This window comes from Zingiber officinale, chromosome 5A, assembly GCF_018446385.1.
Source record: "Zingiber officinale cultivar Zhangliang chromosome 5A, Zo_v1.1, whole genome shotgun sequence".
In the NCBI taxonomy this organism is placed as follows: Eukaryota; Viridiplantae; Streptophyta; class Magnoliopsida; order Zingiberales; family Zingiberaceae; genus Zingiber; species Zingiber officinale.
In genome coordinates, this window is record NC_055994.1 from 127,876,187 (window position 1) to 127,887,970 (window position 11,784).

Here is an 11,784-nt window from a genome sequence, read left to right on the forward strand (position 1 = left end):
CAGGGTTTAACATGACAATCCTTATGAGCTCTTCTTGGGGACATTATCAACCTAGTATCTCTAGGACGCAGTTTCCTTCTATAATCAACAATACACACTATAAGTGATATCATTTCCTAACTTATCGGGTTTATTGATTGATCAAACTAAATCTCACCCATTGATAAATTAAAGAAATAAATATCAAATATATGTGCTTGTTATTATATTAGGATTAAGAGTACACACTTCCATAATAACCGAGGTCTTTGTTCCTTTATAAAGTCAGTATAAAAGAAACGACTTCAAATGGTCCTACTCAATACACTCTGAGTGTACTAGTGTAATTATATAGTCAAGATAAACTAATACCTAATTACACTACGACCTTCTAATGGTTTGTTCCTTTCCATTTTGGTCGTGAGCTACTGTTTATAATTTATAAGGTACTGATAACATCATCTTCTGCATGTGACACCACATACTATGTTATCTACAATATAAATTAATTGAACAACTACAAACAAATGTAGATAATTTGACCAAATGTGATTCTTTATTCAAAATAAATGTTTACAAAAGCTTAGGCTTTCAGTATACACTTCAACAAAGACAACTTTCCTTAACGGAAGTTTGGAAGAAAACATTTATATGAAGCAACTAGAGGGGTTCATTGCAAAGGGCAAAGAGCATCTAGTTTGTAAGCTCAATCGGTCCATTTATGGACTGAAGCTTGGAACATCCGATTTGATGAAGTAATCCAGTCTTATGGATCCATTCAGTGTCCGGATGAGTCTTATGTATATAAGAAAAGTGACGGAAACGTGGTGGTATTGCTTGTACTATACGTAGATGACATTCTGTTCATTGACAACAATGTCAAAATGTTGTCAGACGTAAGGGTATGATTGTCCAAGCAATTTGATATGAAAGACTTGGGAAAATGTTGATATATTCTTGGGATCAAAGTAATAAGGGATCACAAGAAAAGATTTTGTGCTTATCCCAAGCTTCGTACATCGATACTATCCTAGCTCATTTTAGCATGCAAAACTTCAAGAAAGTTTTTCTACCTTTTTGGCATGGACTACCTTTATCTAAAGAGATGTCTCCTAAGACACCAAAGGAAATAGAGGAGATGAAGGCAATTCCTTATGCTTCGGCTGTAGAAAGTCTAATGTATGCGATGCTATGTACGAGACCGGATATCTGTTTTGCCGTGGGTATGGTTAGCCTAATGTATGTTTTTTTACTTTTTCTTTTTCACGTTTTTCTTTATTTATATATATATTTTTTATTTTTTATGTTTTTTATTTTTTCATTTTTTTTATTTTAAAAGTTTTTTTAACTTTTTAACTTTTTTATTTTTTAAGTTTTTTATTTTTTTTACATTTATTGTTTTTTAATTTTTATGTTTTTTTACATTTTTTTATTTTAAGTTTTTTTTTATTTTTTAATTTTTAATGTTTTTTTTACATTTTTTCTATTTTTTTTTTATGTTTTTAAGCGTTTTTTTATTATTTCTTATTTTTTAAATTTTGACGTTTTTTATTTTTTATTTTCTGTTTTTATTTTTTTTCCTCATTTTTTTAATGTTTTTTTTTCTATTTTTTTTTAATGTTTTTCTATTTTTAAGTTTTTTTTACAATTTTTTAATTATTTTTTATGGTTTTTATTTTTTTATGTTTTTTAAAAATTTTAATTTTAATTTTTCTATTTTTCTACTTTTTCTTTATGTTTTTCTTTTTTGTCACATTTTTCTCTTATCGAGAGTATTTTGGGTAAAAAAATCGTTAACTCCGGAATTAAGAAAAATCTCAATTTTTTGAGATTTTTCGATTTCTGGTTACATGCTCTTTTTACTAACGTATTGGACATGGAACATTGTTCGTGAATCATCAATTATCTAAATCAAACAGGATTTTTGTTGATAATCTTAGATGAATAACCAAGATTATCCAGAATAATCCCTAACTAAACGCACCCTAAGAATAATAACATATTAAGTAAAATTCTAACATCTACTAGAGAAAAAAAAATTAAAGAGAAATAGGATATTTGAAGAGAGACAAAGAAAAATCTATCTTTTTGAAGTTACAACTGACAGAGATGTTGGAAGAAACAAACAATACATAATCTGATCTTAAATCATCAATAAAAGAACAAATGGGAAATTGAATAATGGCGGTGAAATTTGAATCAGGAGAGAAAAAGAAAGGACGATGAAGTTACTTCAAAATATGTAATTTTAACAATTGTGACTTTTTTTTTTATCGAGATATGACCTCTAATTGTTTACTTACGCCAATCAAGAATATCTAAAGGAGAAGGGCGAGCTGCAATCTGTGGAGGAGGTTCCTGCGATTTAGTTGTGAAATATTTGATAAGTTTCAACAATAATAGGTGATGTTTAGCCTCACGATAATGAAACTACATGCACATTGTAAGATAGCGCATAAAGAAACTTTGAAAAGGATGAAAAATAAGTCATTTTTCCAAAATGATAGCATCTAAAGGAGTGATCAGAACAAAATGTTCCTAATTGAATCACTAACAATATAATTAGTCAAAAACTCACTTATCTAAGCATATAAAAATATGAAGTGAGAAAGAAGTTCATGCTTGGGAACGTCAATGCAACTTATAAGTGTGACACCATAGCCACGTTAGTCCCAACGCATGGATTCCATGTAGATTAACTTCAGTCACCATGGTACATACACCTGCCAGTACCACACGAAAAGAAATACAGCACAGTTAAAAAAATATCGACCACCTTAAATATGTCGATATTCAGTGATAGGTCCCAGGCTATGGTGCCGTTGTCACCTACGTATTCGTAATTTGATTCCCAATTAATGATATATTTATGAAAAATTTTCTTTTAAATGTGGTACACAATCAAAGGATGTTGAATTTTGAATTGCCAGTGCATGCTTCCCAATTTACCTTGGCCGATATAAAAATTTTGTGAGATTGAACCGATCATTCAGGATTAGTTAATGAGGCTGGGTTTATCAGAAAATCAGTGACCGGGACTTTAAACAGAGTAAGCACAAGTTTCCAATCACATGTTGTAAACAAAAACTAGCTCACCTTACAAATTACACGATATTCTTTCAGAAGGCGTTTGACACAGACCCTCTCTGCCATCCGTTACAATTGAACCCGGGTAATGCTAAATGGTCAGAATCTGGTCAACTAGAATCAATACATGCAAGTGTATACATGGATATTTTGGTAATATCATCTGTGTACATTAATTACATGCATGTACATGTATACATTTTAATTGGAGCATAGGTAATTCTAGCTGGTCAGATTCTGGTCAACAAAAATTACCGATTGAACCCAGATGAACTGACTCCACCGCTACCCCTAGCACAATTCTCCAGGCAAATCCTGTCAATATTTAGACATATGCAGAGAAGATTGACATGGCGAAAAGCAAATAAAGAGCTTTAATTTCCGAATCTAATGCCACAACATAGATGAGGAAACAATATCCACACACCATATCGAGGGAAACTGCAATTTGAGCAAGCGATCGTTGAAAAATGGAATCCCTGATTACGAGATCGATCTGGGAATCAAATGGTCAAACGGTACCCCGAAATAGGATTAGCGAAAGGGAAAGAACGAACCTTAGCCGAGATGAGGAGGGTTGCCATAAATTGATAGAAACCTAGGATCTATCACGTGAAAAAAAATGAAGGAAAAAAAATAAAAAGGGGAATAAGATGATCACTTCGAGTTAATCGACCTCCATTAATAAAATAAAATTTATTAATCAAAAAGAAAATTATTTATCTTCCAAAATTACATAACGTCTCTTTAAATAAACACATAAACGATATTTTTCAAAAGAAAAGGCCTAAAAGAAAAATAAAATAAAATAAAAAGAAAAGTTCTAAAACTTATTTTTGAAAAAAATGATTAAAGGATTTATTTGAATAGGTCTATTAAAGGATCCTATCATTTCATCGCTCTTCAAAACAACCTTGAGGACAAGGTTGTTTAGCAATAAATTCTGAAAATTTTTCTTGAATGACATTATACAATTCTCATGTTGCATCATTAATAGTTCAACTATCTCTTGATTGTTCTTCTTTACAAGTCTCATTTCTAAAATAACATAAGGTTGAAACTTAACTTCATCATCTGAATTCACCTCAGGAAGGTGTTGTTGAGGAGTAAATTTGTCGCCTAATTTCTTCTTTAAACAAGACATATGAAATACAGGGTGTATTTTAGAATCCTGTGGAAGCTCCAAGCGATAAGCAACAAGTCCAATACGCTCTATCACTTTATAAGGACCATAAAATTTCGGTGACAACTTCGTAGAAGTTAAAGAACGAATTGAAACTTGTTGTATGGTTGAAGTCTTAGAAAAACCCAATCTCCTATTGTAAATTCTCTCTCCGAACGATGCCTGTCGGCCAGTTGCTTCATTCTTTCTTGTGCAATGCATAAGTTGTTTTTCAACAGTCTCCAAAATTTACTTGTGAATACCGGATCCTTTTTGATGGAGAGTTGATAGTATCTTGTCTCTTGCCTCTGATGCAAACTTCTTTTCCTTGATCTTGGAAGCGTATTGTTAGTTGAGAGAAATTCCATATTATGTCTCTTAATATTCTCAACCATGTAGGATCGAAAAAAATTTAGATATCTTCACAATGGTATCATATTGTCCACTTTAGGCCTAAGTCCTTATGATTTTTCCTTTGGGCTTTACCCAAAAGGCCTCATACCAATGGAGATATCTTTCTTTTATAAACTCATGATCTTTCCCATGTGTTTTCAATGTAGGGCTATGTTTGTAACTTTGCAACCCCAACAATCCCCCCCTTAAATAAAGGACCACAGGCTTCCCACGTTCAATCCTCGACCTACCAGGTTTTCCTGTCTTCCTGCCCCTCGGTCCACCCGACCTATTAGAACTTCCTTGCCTAACCGCAATTAGTGTTGGTGCAATATTCCCTAGGTCAAGGTTGACCTGGTTGACTAATCTTGAGGGTTTCGATGTTAGACAATACATGGAGACTGATGATACATGAAGATTGCAGGTGCAATTATTCATTTGGGGAGATTGTTGGTACAATTCCCTTCTGGTCAAGGTTGACCAGGTTGACACGATGAGAAGAGTCAAGTAAGTCAAGGTTGATCAGATACTTGACTGGGAAAGTCCTGGTGAGTGAAGCCAGACAGTTGAGAAATCCTGGTGAGTGAAGCCAGGTGAAAATCCTAGTGAGTGAAGCTAGGTGAAAGCCCTGGTGAGTGAACCCAGGCAGATGGAAAGTCTTGGTGAGAGAAGCCAGGCAGATGAAAATCCTGGTGAGTGAAGCCAGGTGAAAATCCTAGTGAGTGAAGCTGTCACGCCCCAGAGGAGTCCCTGTCCGAGAAAATTTTGGCAGCATCTTCCCTGTACGGTGGACAATCTGAAACTTTCTACAAGCACTAAATACCTCAGCCACATGCGGCTGGAATAATAACAACAAAATAAACCATCACCACGCAGTTTATATAAGTAAACAGAAAGATAATACCCTGACTCGAAATCCACCCTACTCCACTACACTCGTAAAGCTCAAATCCGACGAACTCACCTCTTCTGTCGTCCAGGCAGGCATGTAGTAGAATAAAATCCAAATCATACCAAAAATCCATCAACATCTCAAAATCCATACAAAGTCCAAGTATCCAAACAAACCAAGTCTATAACATAGTCAAAAAGAAAACAAACAAAACCAGTAGATCCGTAAGTCTTCGGGTCTTCAGGGGACCAGCAACTAGAACTCTCTCCTGACAGCATCATCCTGAAATATAACAACAATGGAGGCGGGGTGAGTCCAACACTCAGCAGGTACAATTGATATGCAAAGTAAAGAAATAACACCTAGCACTAATCATGCATACAGTCTCCTGATAAAATAAAAGGTAAATGCAAACCGAAGAAGACAGGAGAGAATCTGTACTAACCAGGACCCGGTATAAGGACAAACAGTCCGAAAGGTATAGAAGACCTGTATGCATGTCAAACATAGGTATCCAAACAATATGCAGCATATAAATGCAACAATCACAATCATAAACAATAAATGCATCATGCATATGATGCCAATGTCATGGTCACCCCTGACGCCAGTCAGCCAACTCACAACATAAGTGGGACCAAGTGGGTAGGGTTGTTACGACCGTGCACTCAGCAACACTACTCCTGATGAGTGATCGAGTGGACGGGATGCTGTCGGAGTACATACGTACTCCTACCCCTAATCATAAATGGGGGAGCGCAATGCTCTCATCTCCCGGTACACTATGACGGGGAGGAATCTCTAACGTGCTACACGCTGCGTCACACTACCCATGAGCGGATCAACGGAGCACCGGAAGAGTCAAACTGACGTGCTACCACGCTGTGTCACGCTATCCATGAGCGTCACAACGGAGCACCGAACAGTGATGAAAACTGACAAAGTGCTCGACAATAATGGAGCAATCTATCGCACAGCATGCGATCATGCAAATGGTGCATGTCACTAAGCATGGTAATATACTAAACCAACCTCTGGGCATATAACAATGGGCACCATAGTGAATAGATCAAATCAAGACATACTGATCAAAAAGGTATCAAACCTAGGTCCTGAACATGTGAAACATGGTTATATCACTACCCATGAGCATGATAGATCGGGTACAAGATCAATACGAGATGCAAACAAACAATCAATCAAACAGGTAACATGTATTGGGCAGTGATTAACCGAAACAAATAGGAAACACAATTAATGCAACATATTATTTTCATTACTAAGCATATCAAAGACAATAAGTCAAAAGTACCCGCCTCCGATAAGAAAAGTCCAAATCTGACTCCGAGATACTCGTCTCGCGTCAAAGTCCTGTGACATCAAACATAATGTCTAGTTTAGCTAATTTATCATACAACCATTAGCCAAACTAAATTCTAATCCATCGTCCAACTAGGGTTAGCTTCATTAACCCTAATTACACCTTTAGATTTATTTCTAAACTTAAGTTAACAACTTTTGCTAACACTACTAGAAATCATCTACAACGAAGACCACAACCCTAAACCTTACCTCAAGTTCCACAGCTTATTCAAGAACAAGAAGATGCTGGAATTAAAGAGTTACTGCCCCATTTAGGTTGATTGCTGCTGGAACAAAGGAATGCTGGAATGAGGGTTGCCGTTAAGGGCTGTTGGCTGCTGGAACTCCTCACTGTTCGGATCAAAAAGACCAAGAAATCAACTTCCAAACCACAACCAAATTTCCAAAATAACTTGAGCACTTTACCTCTTCCTTTACTGCCTGAAATGACCAAAAACCGGACAAAGCTGCCACTGGAAGCCCTAATGCCAGAAACTCAAGCCGATAACAAGGTGTTTTGCTGGCACTCACGGCTAGCCGACCGACGCTAGATCACAAGGGCAGTGGCGAGCGAAAGACACTGCAGGAGGGCAGTGTCGGTGATGGCTAGGGCAGAATGGGACGGTGGCGCTGTAAAAATCTAGGGCACAGCGTTGCCCTAGTCCGTAGGCATCGACTGTGGCACTGCTTTGCTGAGAACAAGCGGCCGGCGGTGTGCAGCTCGGGAGAAAAGATGAAGAGGAAGATGGCCGGCGTCAGTGGGCAGAAATCAGATTTCCGGCGAGCCCCTGTTGGCCGTGATCCAGAGAGGAAGACCGGCAATGGTTCGGCAAACCAGTGGCCGGCGCTCGAAGCTCCTGCGGCCAAGGAATCGGCGTCGGAAGGCAAAGAAGAAGAAAGAAACAAAGAGGAGTGCTCGGCTTCTCCCTTGATCACATCTTAAACGCTCGGAGGAAGATGGAACCGTTGAGTGTGGTTAGGGCAAGGAGAATAGGCGCGTGTGGGTTCGGCGAAGAAGAGGAACGGAGGAAAAGAGAAATAAAGAAAAGAAATAAAAAATAGAAAAAGTAAACTTTTCCTCACTTAAATGGGTAGCCAAAACAGGCTTTCCCGGAACCCAAATCTTATCCCCGTTAACTCGTCCATACGAGCTCCGAAAAATTCCCGAAAAATTTTCAAAAATTTCGGAAAATTCCCTTATTAATATTCGCCTATTTTCAGTATTTTACATTCTCCCCCACTAATTAAAATTTGGTCCCCAAATTTCGTTATCTACCATCAGCAAGTACTAACAACAGATATAGAGTATAAATGCTGAACGGTAAATAAATCACATACCTCAAGTGAAAAGATGGGGATATCGAGCTCGGATAGTATCCTCGAGCTCCCAAGTAGCCTCCTCGTCTGAATGATGCTGCCATCCGACTTTAACTAGTCGGATAGTCTTGTTCCGCAACTGACGCTCTTTCCGGTCGAGAATCTGTACCAGAACCTCCTCATATGTAATGTCAGGCTGAACTGGAACCGGAATATCTGCCAGCACATGTGTCGGATCAGGTACGTATCTCCTCAGCATCGATACGTGAAATACATCATGAACGCCTGACAGGGACGGTGGTAGTGCCAATCGGTAAGCTACCGCTCCGATCCTCTCTAAGATCTCGAAAGGACCAATGTACCGCGGAGCTAGCTTACCTCTGAGGCCAAATCTCTTCACCCCTTACGTGGGTGAAACTCGCAGAAATACATGGTCGCCCACAGAGAACTCTAGTGGTCTACGTCTCTGATCAGCGTAACTCTTCTGGCGGTCCTGCGCCTCTGACATCCTCCATCTGATAGTACGGACCAACTCTACATCCTGCTGAACTCTATGAGGTCCCAACAGCTGGGCCTCTCCAACCTCATCCTAGAGGACGGGTGTCCGACAAGGTCTACCGTACAACGCCTCAAACGGTGCCATCTGGATAGTCGAATGAAAGCTATTGTTGTAGGCAAACTCTACCAACGGCAGATGGTCCTCCCAGCTGCCTCCGAAATCCATAACACATGATCTGAGCAGGTCCTCTAACGTCTGAATGGTCCGCTCTGACTGTCCATCTGTCTGTGGATGGAAAGCTGTACTGAAACGAAGCTGTGTACCCAAGGCATGCTGCAGACTCTGCCAGAACCGAGACGTAAACCGTGGATCTCTATCCGAAATGATACTCAACGGAACACCATGTAGTCTGATGATCTCCCGGCAATACAGATCTGCCAATCGATCCAGGGAATTAGTCCTCCGGATGATGCTCCTACTCGAGGGCAGTGTCAGTGATGGCTAGGGCAGAATGGGACGGCGACGCTGTAAAAATCTAGGGCACAGCATTGCCCTAGTCCGTAGGCGTCGACTGTGGCACTGCTTTGCTGAGAACAAGCGGCCGGCGGTGTGCAGCTCGGGAGAAAAGATGAAGAGGAAGATGGCCGGCGTCAGTGGGCAGAAATCAGATTTCCGACGAGCCCCTGTTGGCCGTGATCCAGAGAGGAAGACCGGCAATGGTTCGGCAAACCAGTGGCCGGCGCTCGAAGCTCCTGTGGCCAAGGAATCGGCGTCGGAAGGCAAAGAAGAAGAAAGAAACAAAGAGGAGTGCTCGGCTTCTCCCTTGATCACATCTTAAACGCTCGGAGGAAGATGGAACCGTCGAGTGTGGTTAGGGCAAGGAGAATAGGCGCGTGTGGGTTCGGCGAAGAAGAGGAACGGAGGAAAAGAGAAATAAAGAAAAGAAATAAAAGAAAAATAGAGGAAAAAGTAAACTTTTCCTCACTTAAATGGGTAGCCAAAACAGGCTTTCCCGGAACCCAAATCTTATCCCCGTTAACTCGTCCATACGAGCTCCGAAAAATTCCCGAAAAATTTCCAAAAATTCCGGAAAATTCCCTTATTAATATTCGCCTATTTTCAGTATTTTACATTCTCCCCCACTAATAAAAATTTGGTCCCCAAATTTCATTATCTACCATCAGCAAGTACTAACAACAGATATAGAGTATAAATGCTGAACGGTAAATAAATCACATATCTCAAGTGAAAAGATGGGGATATCGAGCTCGGATAGTATCCTCGAGCTCCCAAGTAGCCTCCTCGTCTGAATGATGCTGCCATCTGACTTTAACTAGTCGGATAGTCTTGTTCCGCAACTGACGCTCTTTCCGGTCGAGAATCTGTACCAGAACCTCCTCATATATAATGTCAGGCTGAACTGGAACCGGAATATCTGCCAGCACATGTGTCGGATCAGGTACGTATCTCCTCAGCATCGATACGTGAAATACATCATGAACGCCTGACAGGGACGGTGGTAGTGCCAATCGGTAAGCTACCGCTCCGATCCTCTCTAAGATCTCGAAAGGACCAATGTACCGCGGAGCTAGCTTACCTCTGAGGCCAAATCTCTTCACCCCTTACGTGGGTGAAACTCGCAGAAATACATGGTCGCCCACAGAGAACTCTAGTGGTCTACGTCTCTGATCAGCGTAACTCTTCTGGCGGTCCTGCGCCTCTGACATCCTCCGTCTGATAGTACGGACCAACTCTACATCCTGCTGAACTCTATGAGGTCCCAACAGCTGGGCCTCTCCAACCTCATCCTAGAGGACGAGTGTCCGACAAGGTCTACCGTACAACGCCTCAAACGGTGCCATCTGGATAGCCGAATGAAAGCTATTGTTGTAGGCAAACTCTACCAACGGCAGATGGTCCTCCCAGCTGCCTCCGAAATCCATAACACATGATCTGAGCAGGTCCTCTAACGTCTGAATGGTCCGCTCTGACTGTCCATTTGTCTGTGGATGGAAAGCTGTACTGAAACGGAGCTGTGTACCCAAGGCCTGCTGCAGACTCTGCCAGAACCGAGACGTAAATCGTGGATCTCTATCCGAAATGATACTCAACGGAACACCATGTAGTCTGATGATCTCCCGGCAATACAGATCTGCCAATCGATCCAGGGAACTAGCAAACCAATACACGTTCGTTTAACGTGGTTCGGAGATGATGCTCCTACTCCACGGCTGTCCGTAAGGTGGACGATCCCGATCCTTCGGTGGATTAGCCCCCGGAAACTCCGGCTATCTCAAGTCGCTCCTTGTGGGTGGAGAAGCCTCACCACAACACACCAAGACCTCTTGGATTCCACAAACACTTGAGCACTTGTAGACTACTAATTAGACCTTAACCAAGTCTAATTTCGTCGCCTTGGCCGGCCATACCAAGCTCCTTCTTATAGAGCTTGGAACAAATCAGAACCTGATTTGCCCGTTACCAGTCGACTGGTCCTTGCACCAGTCGACTGATGCCAGCCCAACGGCTATCTCAACGGCACTCTGCTACTACAGTAACTGCTACAGTGCGCTACAGTACTGCTACAGTGGCGCTACAGTAAAACCCTAAAACTAGGATTTTACTCCGAGTACAATCTCTCATGCACTCGTACCCTCACGACTCATTTGACTCTTCTTTGCAGCCTTGACCTCTTGCCTTCAAGCCTACTTCCTTTGGCTCTCGTCCCTCGGATGCATCCAAGCCTGCGGCTCGTCCCCAATGCCATCCTTCGCGTATGCCTCGAAGTCGCTTCCCTCGGCCCTTGTCCTCGCTGCCTTGTCCACAGTCCCTCGGATGCTCCATCCTTCACCGGACCCGAAGCCGTCAACCTGAGTCATATGTGTCACCTGCAGTCCTGCACAACTCAAGTACACATATCAAATAACAAGGGTAAACCTAACTTAAACCCTTTGCCCAAACACCAAAACACATGGTCCCGCGGACCATTGGGATTGCTCCAACAATGAACTAGGTAGTTCTTCTCATGCTCCTTCAGCTGACGAGAAGCATAAGAGACTACTTTGCCGTGCTGCATCAAAACAGCGCCCAAAC